Here is a 14,660-nt window from a genome sequence, read left to right as displayed (position 1 = left end):
ATTGCTCTGAAAATTTTAGTATCCCCCTAGTGACATCATCTTCATTACTGCTTAGACTGTTACCGTATATAACTGTAAGAATCCAGGTAATACAAGAAAATACGTTGCATCCTTTATCTCAAACAGACCCTGGTTTTGAACGGTACGTTCAAATAATTTGGTAGAAAGAGACACCTATTTCTTTAATAAAAGATGGATAGCTTCGAATACATTGATGGAGATTGGTTTACTGGTAACTGTTGTAGTAGTCTAGTTTTTCTCGACGAACAACCAATGGACGGGACTCCAAATTATGAAGGTCTACTGCTTTCATCTTTCTCAGGCACTAACGAAAAGAGCAAAATGCGAGGAAACGGGAAAAAAATTCTTTTGTAGCTGTGATTTCGTATTGGAAACGCACTACGTCAACAGATTTATGTTACTCTTCGGAACGGATTGTGTGTAAATTCGTTAGCAGGGAGCGATATATCACGGCCGAAGCGGGAGCGGTATGTGAATGCGTGGCCGGGTGGCGATTCACAGGCCAGCTGACCAGTGGTCGCCCTTTGTGTCCGCGGGACCCAGCCTATTTTTACGGGCAAACTGTGCCTTCCCCTTGAAATTCGAAAGTGAAAACTGGCGTCGTGAAGAGCCGCACGTTCCACGTCAACTGGTAATCGGCTTGAGGGCCTAATCTCGGGTAATATTTTCACTTTACTTTGACGGTCAGCCCGCGCGGCGCGGCGGAGTAATCTTCCTCGTGTGATGGTGCCAAATAGTCCGATATTAGAGTATTATCTAGCTCTAGATGCAGCGAAGGAGCTTAGCTGCTGCCGCAGCTTTCTCACGCAATCACGCAGTCCCCGGGCCTGGCGATTTGATGGAAGCGCACGCGCCAGCGCTAACTCCTGCCACGGAATTTTAATTCCAGGGACACCGCGCTACGGACTGCCGCTGGAGCCCTCCGACGGGAAATTCCTCGGCGAAGTATCTTTTTGCGTTAATCGATAGTCCGAATTCGGCTGTATAACTTCGGGGGTCTTTTGTTAGCCGACTTTCGTCATGAATAATAAACTAAAGGTCAGCTCGGGGAAAACGAAGTAGGGGTAAAAAGTAGGAGAAGACGAAAGAAGGAGTGAGTAGAGAGGAAAGCGCTGAAATATCCTAAAAGCGGAGCCGGAGCTCTGGAAGAAGCAAGTCCTCAGCTATACCTGTCCCATCGATTTCGTTGCTACCCCGTAATCAATGGTTACGTATATATTAGGAGTTGTGGAAACGCAGCGGTTTCCCAAGTAGTCGCAGTGGGAGGGCAGCCTTCATTACGGCCGCGTCGTCCCTAAACAAACGGTATATTTTATAATGCTGCGCCGCGAGCTGTGATGTACGGTTTTCACTTGGGTGGTAGCGGCGGCTGCCTTCAGATCCATCTTGTCAGGGAGCTAGTAGGTTCGTGCACGGCTAGGAGACTGCCACTTAAAAAGTAAACCCTCTACGTTTTCTGTGAAAACTTCAGTGGTCATTTTTTGCTCTGGAAGCGATATTAACTGTCAAACTGGTGGCCAGTAGACAGATGGGAACGCAGAAATTATCCGATGCGCAGGCAATTAACGCTGGACACGTTTATGGGAACTCTTAACGTGCTGCGGTGCATGGATACTCAACTTAAAAAAATCTGGGATACTCTAGGTATTGTTGCAAACTTTATATTTAAACTGCCTAAACTGTGTAAATTCACGATCATATAATTGCTTCATTATCCACAGTACGTTTATAAGGCACTCTGTAGAGCTTATAACTCGTGAATGTACAATTATAGACCATAGGGTACTTTTTGATACGACTGAAATGCTACAGGGTAATTATAAACGATTTTAACAAAAATTGGAGGTGATTCATAGGAATAAAATAAGAAAAAGTTTCTGATGAACATATGTCACAGGAAACGTTGTCGCTGAGTTACACTTAAGACGTTACAGGAAATATAACGATGCTCAACGAGTCCGGTATGAGCAACGAGACATACGTGGCAACGACTCACTATTGTCGCTAGATAATACTCGGCGCTCTGCCGTACAGCTGCGGAGACGTTATGGATACGCTGTTCCAGGTAGCGCAAACCACAATTTTCGTATGTTCCACAACCAAGAGTGCTGTTTACTAGAAGAGTAAACATGAAAGGTTAATGCACTGTAGCTCGATTCCCGAGTCACGATATTGGAAATGTATAGTTCAAAGTGGGAATAGTACGCACAGGCTCATAGAGTGGTCGTGGGCAAAACCAGAACATGTATTGAATCGAAACCGGTATTGACGCTGAACGACAAACGTGCCGTGACAATTGGTCACATGTGAGTTTTATACAATTTTATAATGCCATATTGTCAAAGTGTGGCCTCGTCGATGATTAAAATTCGCGGTGCAGACATCAGTATTTCAGTTGGCCATGCGAAACAACAATCCGCAGAATTTTCTCCTTGAATCGAAACACTTTGCAGATACAGTTTCGTAAAACATGTCATATGTGGCTATGTGGTAATTCACTTGTATACTCACGCCTGGATTATTGTTTGTAAGTTGCGATTCACGTGCCTCCACGATAGATACTGATCCATGGAGGGTCTCACTATCCACGGTTTACTGGAATAGTTGCACAAATGAGGTGACAGATTGCTCGATCTTTGCGATGATTGCTGTCTGGGGGCGAAACTGATGTTCTGCTTCATCTCCATTAACATTTGCACGAACATACATGAGCAACAAGTCACCTTGTTCTTAGTTTGAATACCGCACCATATTTCACGTGCAATTCGGCTTCTGGCCCCGTCTCACAGTTCATTAGTCGTGGTCCTTGCGGGGCTGTGGTATACGAGAAGGCTGTTTGTAACAGGCTGAGACACATTTGCTTCACACTGTGTGATGAGTTACATGGTTGTCTCCACAACAGCTGCATCCAAGGACTCATCCACTCCTCCCCCCCCCCCCCCCTTTTTCACTCGCACGTTTGTTAGAAAACCGTTCAAGTACGTTGCGTATTGTACGAATCTGAGGATGCTGGGTAACTATTACTTCTATGTGAATATCAATATTTACCCTCATTTTTCTTTCTTCGGTGTTTTATGTTCACGTTGTTAACCATTGCTGCATCGGGGATTTGAAAGGCTGTAACATCAGATAAGGTTTGTGATCTATTACTCTAAAATGGCTACCAGCCCAAACTATAAAAAATTTTATCGGTAGTTTATATATGGACAAACGCAATGTTTTTAAAGGAAGATTAGGTTTCAACGTTCCCTCACCGGCAAAGTCATTTGAAATACAACTCTAGCGTGGATTGCGGAAGGACAGCGAGAGAAGTCGGCCGCGTCCTTCACAGGAACCATCCCGTCATCTGCCTTAAGCGATTTAGGAATATTGCGGGAAGACCCAAATCTGAACAGCCAGACAAGAGATTTCCACATCATCCACTGGAATGGGAGTCCATTGTGCTGACTACATGCCATACCACCCGTCGCGGTGTTTTTGATTACACACTTCTTTGTTTGAGAATATGAAATGACTTTTGCACGAATACAATCTGAAAATAACACACAGCACACCACTATTCGCCCAAATGGTCTCATATTCGTTTCTTCCTCTTCTTTATTGACAGATACGGGTAAGTAAAGCAACTCGTTTACCCATTGTTATTACTGTTGAATAAATTTCCTCCTGGAGCTAGTAGTGAAACCGATGTGGTGTGTGTGGGGTGTACTCTATTTCGAATGACGTGAGAAAGTCCTTCTCCGTCGTTTCATTATCAAGTAAAGATGTTCCTGTGGTTTGTAAAGTAGTAACTGATGATAGCGATGCTACAATAGTTTCCCACATGGGAGTTCTCTGCAACAATGTGCGATGTAAATTGTGGTCCGAAGAACTTGTGCCTTCCTCAGCACTCTGTAAGATGCACCACATTCTGTCATCTGTTCTGTTTTTCAGAACGGTCGATGACACCGATGACTGTCTATTTGACTGAGGAACGGATGTATAAAACCTTTTCATCTAGAAGTCACGCCGTCACTATTCATTCTGCTTCAGCAGATGCTAAAGGAGGTAGCTTGTGATAATGCTGACCGGTTTTGTAATACTCGTACGATTCACGTGATCTAGACACGAACCAGCAAAGTGGTGAACATGGCGTTGTATTTTATTAGTCTACATGTATGTACACATAATATGTAGCTAGAAGAATATCTGCGAAAAGGATAGCTTCTGGCATGCAAGACGTCAGGTATGATGTCACCTTTGTAACTGTTATGGTAACGTGCGTGTCACCTGTTGCCGAAAACCAGAGGAAGAAAATAATAGTGGTGTCTAGGAAAGTGAAATTTGAATTGTGATGAGATTTCCAGTAACTCTCCACACAGAATACAAATAAATACTTGTAAGAGTCTAGTTTGTGTGATTCTTTAAAGGACCCTTGTAACAAGTGTGCGATTGTAAAATACATTCGTGTACAGTTTCCTTTATGTGTAAAGGAATTCCCAGATGGTCAGAATCTCAACTCGAACTGCGAGCCATGAAACTACCAGTTGCGTTCTGTTTCCGACCCTTCCTTTGAGTGCATAACACCCTGTGAAAACAATCTTTCTTAAGGATGCTACTTTTAAGACGCCAGTGAAATATACACTGTCAGTCAGTTTTCTTCAGTCAGTTTTCTTTACAAGCAGATGTTATTCATCTAAGAGGACGCAAAAGAGCGACGAAAGGAAGGAGTAATGTGTGGAAATGAGGAACTGGTGGCTTCTTTGCAATCTTTCCTTGCGGATGTTTGTCTTACGAATGTCAGCTCCAGCCCGTTGTTTTACTGATTTGAGACGTTTATCCTAAAGCCAACCGCTACGTTTCGTCTGTCACTAGATTGTGAACATTATTCCGACGAAACCCAAACACTCACTGATTGTGAAATTCCATATTCATGTTTTCTTGTATTCCACTTTATCTCACCCAAATATCTCACATGTCAATAACACTTAATAAAAACGCATTGTGAGAAATATATGCACACTTGTACTGTTCGAACATATGCATATGTGTGTGTGTGTGTGTGTGTGTGTGTGTGTGTGTGTGTGAGAGAGAGAGAGAGAGAGAGAGAGAGAGAGAGAGTGAGAGAGAGAAAGAGAGAGAGAGAGAGAGAGAGAGAGAGAGAGAGGAGGGGAAGAAAGTCCTCACGTCACAGGTGAACCTTTATGTTTTCGAATGCGTCTTGGCAGTTTCTTCTACTGTAGAGTCTATTCCTGGCTCGGAGCCTTACGTGATATTATTAGGCAGTTCAGTGACTACTCAGATAGTTATAGAATCAGCTGCATTGCGGCCGAGTTATTTATAAACACTTCCGCAAAGTAGTCGGTAACAGTGCGTTGCACTCCACAAAGGATTCACCGATCCGCCTGCTGCTGAATGTGATATTTCTCTTCATCAAAGATATTGTTCTGAGGCTTGTAAGGAATAGCCTATTTCTAAAATATGTGAACAATGTTCGCTCTCAAACCAATGATAATTTCACTGTCCATTTTCCACTGGTGCAAGTTTTCTTGCATAACGAAGGCCTACATAATCTTAACAGAGGTGACTAGCTCATAACAAGGAGGACAAATGTAAGTAATACGTGGTTGTGTGGTTGACATGGTGTTTAAAGTTAGTCACTTAGCGTATCGCGCTCGCTACTTCACCCTCACTTCCCACCCGTCACCCCCCACCCCTCATCCCCCGGTCCCAAACTTTGCTCATTTGCTTAGCCTACGGTCTATGAAATGGCTTTAAGTAATACTACCCCTTTTATATGTTATGCATGCGGTGAAGATTACAATAATAAAACAGTTGGATGAAGAAGCGGTACGTTAGTTGTACAGATTTAATTATGGTATTCTTGCACTAAAGCATCGTTGCTGTCCCAAAAATATATTATCTGAACTTCAGCAAAAAGCCACTATCGAAAATTACACGTTGATGTGTATCATAGAAAGTGATCTGCCAACTCGGTCGAGCGAAAGAAAACAAACTGAAATTAAAGAAATGTAATTTCCTTTAGGAATACCGAATTTGGCTGATCGCAAGTTAACAATACAAAGTCGACTGGAAAACCATCAAAATATTTGTCGACAGCTTCCATCATAAGGCGATACGCTCATTTTCGTGTTCCTTTTGACAGCAACATATTTGCCATACAAACGACGATGTCCATACGTTGTAACTTGTCCTTTTCTTTTCTTTTTTTTTTTTTTTTTTTGAACTTCCAGTCTATAATGAACTTTTGTGGCTACACAGCTTCCCTCTTCTCTCCTGGAAATTGCTTCTAGGAGGCTTTCCACATCCAACTAGATGAATACCGGGCTGATATCCACGTCCCGTCTCATACACACGCTACCCAAATATTCACATAATTCTCTCACACTAAAACATCAGATTAACTTTAGTCGCCGGCAGGTGGGGTACCCAGATACTGTTTGGGGAGCTTTGTAGCGTTATGAAGGGCATCCGGCCACCAATGTCACTAACACATATAACACAGATAACAATGTTGACCCTGCAGAGAAAACGGTAAAAGGCAAGAAGGAAGGAGAAGAAGAAGAAGAAGAAGGAAGAGGAGGAGGAGGAGGAGCCATAGATTTGTTTGCTACGCAGTGAGGAGCGCAGCTTATGTTTTAATGTTCCGTCTCAGATCCGCTGCATTAGTTCGGGCTAGAAATAAAAAGAAAGAAAGCAAGAACGGTGAGCAGGAGCAGCCAAAAATAAGCCGTGGCCATTCTGAAGCAGCCATTCAGATTTTCGCCCCAAATGATACATGGAAACAATAGAAAATTTTAATGGGTGTACGATATGAAACCGAATTCACTTCTCCCGATAACAATCCAACGATTTAACAATCGTGGACCTCACGATTAAGGGAATGGAATAGTAAGAGAGGAAGGAAATCTGTACCAACACGTAACTTACACCTTCAGAACAACACTAGTGAACAAGCCAAGCTTAACATATTCATCCGACGAATGGTTCAGCACCAGCAACACTACATACCTTCAACAATTGAGACCGACCAGTTAACCAACAAGGTAAGGGTACAATGTGACTGTCGGACCCTTCTTCCCTTGTTGGTCAAATCTACGGATGAGAATTTCGTCTGTCCCCTATTTATTCGGACATATCCGAAAGGACAGAAACAATTTGTTTTTGATCGCGCAGCCTTATATATAAGTGAATAAACTGAAATTCCGACAGTAGCCATAATCAGGCATTAAAATAAATTCAATGGCGACAAGCTGTATTTCCCGCCTTAACTGCTTCCGCTATCCTGGCACGCTTCCCGTCCAACCCAAATTTCCAACTTTTCGCACATTGCATACGTAGCGTCCCTGCCCATTACCCTCTCTGCTCGCAGCCTCACGCTAATTCCCACAAGAGGTCGGACGACGAAGTGTGCATCTGCACTGACTGATCATTAATTGTCGTCAGGGCTCACATATTTATATGAACAGTGTCTGTTGTCTTTTCTTTTTTGGACAGAAAGAAAGAACAGACACTACACATATAAATGTATGTGCCTTGACGGCAATTAATGATCATTCAGTACACATACACTCTTCGGCGCTCTCTGCTCGACCTCTTGCGGGAATCCACGTTAGGCTATGAGTAATGAGGGTAATGGACGGGGACGCCACATACGTAGTGTGCAACAAGTTGGGAATTTGGGTCGGAAGGCTGGTCGAGACGCGTGCTAGGGTAACCGGATCGATTAATGCGACCGCTCGCGTAAAGCAGGAAGTCAGGCTTCGAGTCCTGATCCGGCGCAAATTTTCACTTGTCGCCAGTGAATTTATTTCAATGTTCGATTGCGGCTAATGCCGGAATTTCAATTTCGTCTCTTACTTCGCAGCTGGTCTTGACTGCAATTGCATGCGTTACTGATATCTCTTGCTTTTGCGATGCGTAGATCGTAAAGTTCCCGTCTCAGAAACTGACATAGGCCGGGAGAGCGGTGCGCTGACCACATGCCCCTACATATCCGCATCCAGTGACGCCTGTGAGCTCAGGATGACACGGCGGCCGGTCGGTGCCGTTGGGCCTTCATGGCCTGTTCGGGAGGAGTTTAGTATTAGGTTTTTAGATTGTAAAGTAACAGCTAAAAAAATATTACAACCTGCACATAGTCTGGATCATTTTCTTTCTTTTTTCTCGCTGTGTATTTTTTAAAATGGATTCCTATCACATTCATTGACGGATGACCGGTATAATAAAAGACTAAAAAAGATTTTTTCCAATTAAGGCACTCTTTAAATCAACAATTGTCGTATTTCGCGGATATGGTTACACGCTTCATTGGAAATAAGTGTTTGTATACAGTTGGTCTAATCAGAAGAAAATGATTTTAATTAACTTATCAGTAAAAACCCTTCGTGCTCAAGTAGGTTAAACAGTGTACAGCACTGAATATCTCGTATTTACTAGACTAGTCAATAAGAAGGACATTCGCTGTAAGTTGTTTCTGAAAGAGTGGTTCCGATAAGCCCGTTGCTTGAATGTAGATAATTCACCTGTCACAGGCTAACAGACGTTGCTTCCAGCTCCGTTATATTACCCACGGCTGTTTCTTGTGCTGGCAGATCTTTCTTTGCTGTGGATTTATTACTAAAATAGGGATGAGGAAGGCCTATGTGCCGAAGCGTTTTACTCATATCAATATGTTTGAGTAGACCTGTACAAAGAAAACGCATATAATTACAAAGTGCAGTTCCTTCAAATCAAAATACATTTTGGTGAGAGAGCAATGAGAAAATTTTATTCAACAGATGCTATACGATTTCTTAGTAATTAAAATTCACATGAATGATTTAACAACCATTTCGCTAAAATATTAGACTATTCTGGAAACTGCCGCGCGGGGTAGCCACGTGGTCTCAGGAGTCTTGTCACGGTCCGCGCGGCTTCCTCCGTCGGAGGTTCGAGTCCTCCCTCGGACGTGTGTGTGTGTGTGTGTGTGTGTGTGTGTGTGTGTGTATGTGTTGTCCCTAGCGTAAGTTAGTTTAAGTCAGATTAAGCAGTGCGTAAACTTAGGGATCGATGACCTCAGCAGTCTGGTTCCATAAGACCTTACCTAAAATTTACAATTTTTCTGGAAACTAAATTCTTCCATCCTCCCTCGGACATGGGTGTGTGTGTGTGTGTGTGTGTGTGTGTGTGTGTGTGTGTGTGTGTGTATGTGTTGTCCCTAGCGTAAGTTAGTTTAAGTCAGATTAAGCAGTGCGTAAACTTAGGGATCGATGACCTCAGCAGTCTGGTTCCATAAGACCTTACCTAAAATTTACAATTTTTCTGGAAACTAAATTCTTCCATCTGATATATACAATCAACGTGATGATGAAGAACATTCTTACTGTTTTTTTTGTTTTTTTCTTTTTTTTTGCTTTTGCTTCTGCAGACAGTCATAACCAGAAAAAGGTAATTTATGGTTCAAAAATGGTTCAAATGGCTCTGAGCACTATGCGACTTAACTTCTGAGGTCATCAGTCGCCTGGAACTTAGAACTAATTAAACCTAACTAACCTAAGGACATCACACACATCCATGCCCGAAGCAGGATTCGAACCTGCGACCGTAGCGGTCACTCGGTTCCAGACTGTAGCGCCTAGAACCGCACGGCCACTCCGGCCGGCGGTAATTTATGGAGAAATATTAAAACATAGTGCCGAGAAAGTCTAAAATCACACGCAACATCCCATTGTTGAACATGACGCCAAAATCTGCTCCAAGCCAATTATTCAAGTCACTCTCCGCTTAGAGTCAAGGGCCTGAAACCAGTTCATCTATTCACTCATGACTACTTGTCTGCTTCTGAGCCGGAATAGGTGATCCGAAGGTTAGCATGGAACAAAGAACGTGAGCATCCCTCATATACCGTACATCGGCAGAACTGAGACTAATGGCAGTTAGATAAGCTACGTGCGAAATGGCATGGTTCGCAGGAAGGTCGCGTTGGAGCCTCTACGTCCAGATTTAAATGCGTCAAGGTCAAGGAGCCCGCGAGCTATCATGTTGGCACACTAACCCCACTCGACGTCTCGCTGGCGCCTATTATCCTGTTGCAGTAATGGAGCGCGTTAGCGCGCGGATGTGGTCGCACCACGTGGCCTTCTCTCCAGACCTCCTGTGGCAATAAATCACTCGTATTAAATGTATGTATCGGAACTCCAGCGATCATTGTCTGCCAGGTTTCTCGGGGGTTTTGTTTCCAAAATTACTGGCAACTTCAATTACTTGTGGACGTGCTTGCCAACGGCAGCCTAGAACTCAGTTTGGATAGGTCATATTCATTTACTGTAAATCCGTTAGGTTGAATATGATGTTCCTGCTGCGTTTTCTAACACTAATACCGTTACTGTTCTGCTATGACAGGTAGCTCAGTATTTGGGTCTGCTATTTGTATTTATTGGCCATATACCCAGATCATTGTTTACCTGATTTTTTTAAGAACAACGCTTTTTTTAAATCGGTCATTCCCTTACGTAAACTCTATAGTGACTCGATGGAACCTCTAAAAGAACAAGATCACTTTGCTTGTGTCCTACAGAATCTCTACGACTCTAGGTTCCATCATTCTCACCGAACACTTTCACAAATTTTGCAAAAGACAATGAAATCGAATCTGCGTCATTACACAAATTTAATTAATTCAGATGGAGGCGATTTTCACTTTTTCCTTTTTCACGTGGCCTTTCTACTACATGTGACGCAAGTATGATTTTAGATATTTCTTTAAATAGGCTACACTTTGCATCAGTCAGTCTTCTGTGGAAGACAGGTAAATAGCTGCGCAAAGACTTGTGTACCTCGGGATAATCTGGACCGATATTTAACGGTCTTTCCTCTTAGCAGATTAGATGCTTTTTTTTCTAAATCACTTTACGCCATAAAATCCCAGACCGTTCCCTTCAAGAGACCACTAACGATTCTTTCTCCCAAATTTCTCCGTCTCTCATCATTGTAATCTTAACGGGACATTAATTGTAGGTATACTTCCTTGCTTTCCTTCAAAAGAGCTGTAAGGCTTCTTCCACAGTCGACAAGATGTAGCTCAGTCCAGCGGCTCAGTACAGTCTTGACGAACACTAACTTTCCTAAAATTGAGAGTCTTCCAGTCTACAAGTATCCTGACGTCTTGAGAATTGGGGCTGAATACGAAAAGCATCTAGCGTGATCAAGATTTGTCTGGGTGAAAATAAAAGCAAAACCAAAAATTAACATCACCTAAGGTCTTGTACAAAATTAATACCTGCAGTTAGAGTTAACACTATTTGGGCTTTCAAAAATATACAGCAAAAAACTGCGACCGGAGCTGCATTTCCTTAAATAACTGCTATTAAATCCACAGGAAACACTGTGCACTGAATGCAGCTCTAACGACGAACGTCAGTAATTTAGCTTCAGAATATGCTCATAGACCGAATGAACACCCAGTGTTCTGTCTACGTTGAATCCACAGGCTTATTTGGTTGCTAACGTAAGTGTTTGGTTCCAAATTGATGAGAACATTATCAATTCATGTGATCGAACTGCTTTAATTCGATAAAGAAATATATAGCTGTATGGGGATACTAGTATGCGCGGAAAAGCCACAGTTTTAACACCAATTACAGTACGATCACTATCAGACTTTTCGGAGTAAGATGTCGTCTAATAACTTTCGCGAACAGTGCGTGGTAAAATTTGTTTTCGTATTTCAACTCCTCGCTTGATACTGCCAAAATTGTGTTCTGTAATGAAGGACAAATATTCATGAAACAAAATATCAGTTTTCTAAACACTAAAAGCACAAACTTTATCAAGTGACTATGCGCTGCAGCGAGCGTAATATCTTGAATGGATATCCTTTGTTTAATCTTGTCTGCCAATTTACTACAGATACTTTTCTATCTGCTAAAGTCTAATTTTTTAATGCATAACAGTGACAGTAAAATTACTCTGAAGGACGCGGATATCGGTAAGTACATAGAGGGAGGGAGGGAGAGAGAGGAAGGAGGAGAGGGAGGGAGGGGGGAGAGGGAGGGAAGAAGAGTGGGAGGGAAGGAGGGATAGAGGGAGAGAGAGCGTTAAAGAGGGACGGAAACACAGAGAAAGAGGAGTGAGAGAGATAGAGAAACGCTCTCCCTCAGGGTCAAGGTTGAGCTCTGAAAAGCACGAAAAACAACTGCAGACAATGAAACAACTTCTGCCAACTGGTGTAAAGTGCCATTTTCTGAGCGGAACACTGCTCTGTATCTTCCCTTTAGACTTAATGGGCAAGAAGCAAGAGTATGGTCTAGTGTTACCGAAAATGTAATTTTTCGTTGACACCGTGGACTATCTAATTTAAAGGCAGTTGTTATTGAGTACCGAAGCGTTGAGAGAAATATCTTTGAGTGTGAAAGACACTAAGACACATGTTACGAAAAAGGAACTGAAGATTTAATAGTTTCAACAAGAACTATAATGTTATTCTCATGTTAGTTAATGATAACAACGTGTCATACACTACTGCGATTATAATATTGATGACAAATCACTGTAAACGGTAACTGCCAAAAATATCTAGGAATAACCATTCGGAGAGACTTAAAGTGGAGGACCACATGAAATAAATTGAAAGTAAAGTTGATGCAGGCGGAGATTCATGAGGAGAACGGAAGTGTCATACAAAAGTCTTTTAAGACTGGTTTTTGAGTATTTCTTAATATTAGGGGACCCTTACCACACAGGATTAATAGAAGAGGGAGAGAGAAGATACAAGGAAGAGCGGCGAGAATCGATAAGGGATCGTTTAGTCGGCGCGAGAACGTTATTGAGGTCCTCAGCAAACTCCTGTGCCAGACGTTACATGAGAGTCGCTGTGAATCACGAAATAACCACAACAAGAAAATTCGAGAAATCAGAGGTAATACAGAGGCTTATCGACAATCGTTCTTCCCACGCTCCATTCGCGAGTGGAACGTGGAAGAAGGGCTCTGTTAGGGCCATCAGAAGTACCCTCCGCCATACATAGTCAAGTGGCTAGTGAAATATTGATGTAGATGTAGATCCTCGCCCAATTCAAGCTCGTGATTGGTGTCACGGACCTTGTCGTTCAGACAACGTCAAACAGAATCCTTCCTTCTTTCCTTCCTTCCTGCTAAAGAGCCACTGAGGGGCAAAGAACCACGAGAATCAGACAAGTTTATCCGCCAACTGAAGGTTCAAATGGTTCAAATGGCTCTGAGCACTATGGGACTCAACTTCTGAGGGCATTAGTCCCCTAGAACTTAGAACTAGTTAAACCTAACTAACCTAAGGACATTACAAACATCCATGCCCGAGGCAGGATTCGAACCTGCGACCGTAGCGGTCTTGCGGTTCCAGACTGCAGCGCCTTTAACCGCACGGCCACTTCGGCCAGCCCAACTGAAGGACTCAGCTACTTACCAAAAAGATAAAAAGTTCGTGAGTCCGTCAGGTTTTGTCTCGTCGAAAGGACTGATAAGGCGCGAAAACACTATGTCCTGATCGGCAATCTCGTCTCATCACATACGGGTGCAAAAAAGAATAGAAAACGTGCTGTACATTTCCGTCACAAAGGTCGAGAAGCGCCCACAATTAAATATACATTGATGCCTGCCATAACCGAAACACCGAGGTGACATGATAACCTAATAATTTACGAGGCAGTTAAATGAGTTTGAAATCTTGAGCTTGTATAGTAGGATCACAGAAAGTTCTTTAAAATGTCGGTGCTCCGATTTACAAAATGACTACAGGAGAAATTATAAGCATTGGGAAAAAAACATCGTGGATTCAAGAGAATCTCTTATATTTTCTCATAGATTGAGGGCTAAGTACAAACTACTGGACAGCTTGAAACGCAGCATGATCGTTGGCTTTTTTTTTTGGGGGGGGGGGGGGGGGGTTCTTCGTATTGCCACTCGTAAGGAACAAACGGTTACTACAATCACATAGGTACAGAATCAGCTGACAGCCAAGATTCTGGCCTTATCGCACGTCCACGAGGCACACCGTAAGTTATAGAAAGCGTAGAGGATCATATGGAATTGAGGTAACCTTAGCGTTGCAGCTTCGTTATTCAATAGGTGGATTGGGTAGAGAGAAAGCGATACGGGCATTTCCGCGCCATCGGCACGAGGCAGCGGACGCATCTCTCGGCCGTCAGTGGACTGACTGAACGAAAGCGAAGGCGAAGGCGAAGGCGCCTAACGGTGACGGCGTGGCGCCTGCGTCGCCCACGCGCCAGCTGATCGCGCCAGCTGCCCGGCCGCAGCCGCCTACGGCGCGCAGCGCGTAGGAGCCGCCAGCCACGCACTCCCATCTCGTTTGTGCCTGTTTACGCCGAAATTACTGTGCGCTGCTGTATCCTTGTACAGTTCAGTATAGGTGGGTGGACTTGATATTCCAGAGTCATTCCGCGTTGTGTCCACTAGAGATCACCGAGTCTCGTAAACAGGTTAAGACATTTCTTGCCGGGGAGAGGTTGCAGTGGCTAGCTATTACAACGTTACAGCACCCAGATTACCATCAGCGTTTGCGCTGGCTGACTAAGGAAAGGAAACGAGTTTTTGTCCCATTTGTTACTAAATTTAATCCCACGTATCTTTCGTTGAATAATGACTAGCGCAATGGACGGCTGG

The 14,660-nt window shown here is 43.2% G+C and overlaps 1 protein-coding gene across 1 annotated transcript in view; it reads right to left on the bottom strand.

Moving 5' to 3' along the window:
- The window catches only part of LOC124556236, a gene marked incomplete at its 3' end in the record, with an annotated part of 825,860 nt that overhangs the window by 750,036 nt on the left and 61,164 nt on the right, over window positions 1–14,660 (bottom strand). The gene's annotated exons all lie outside the window — the stretch shown is intronic.

This window comes from Schistocerca americana, chromosome X, assembly GCF_021461395.2.
Source record: "Schistocerca americana isolate TAMUIC-IGC-003095 chromosome X, iqSchAmer2.1, whole genome shotgun sequence".
Lineage (NCBI taxonomy): Eukaryota > Metazoa > Arthropoda > Insecta > Orthoptera > Acrididae > Schistocerca > Schistocerca americana.
The sequence above is the reverse complement of the archived record's forward strand: the minus strand, read 5'-3'. Positions and strand labels throughout refer to the sequence as shown.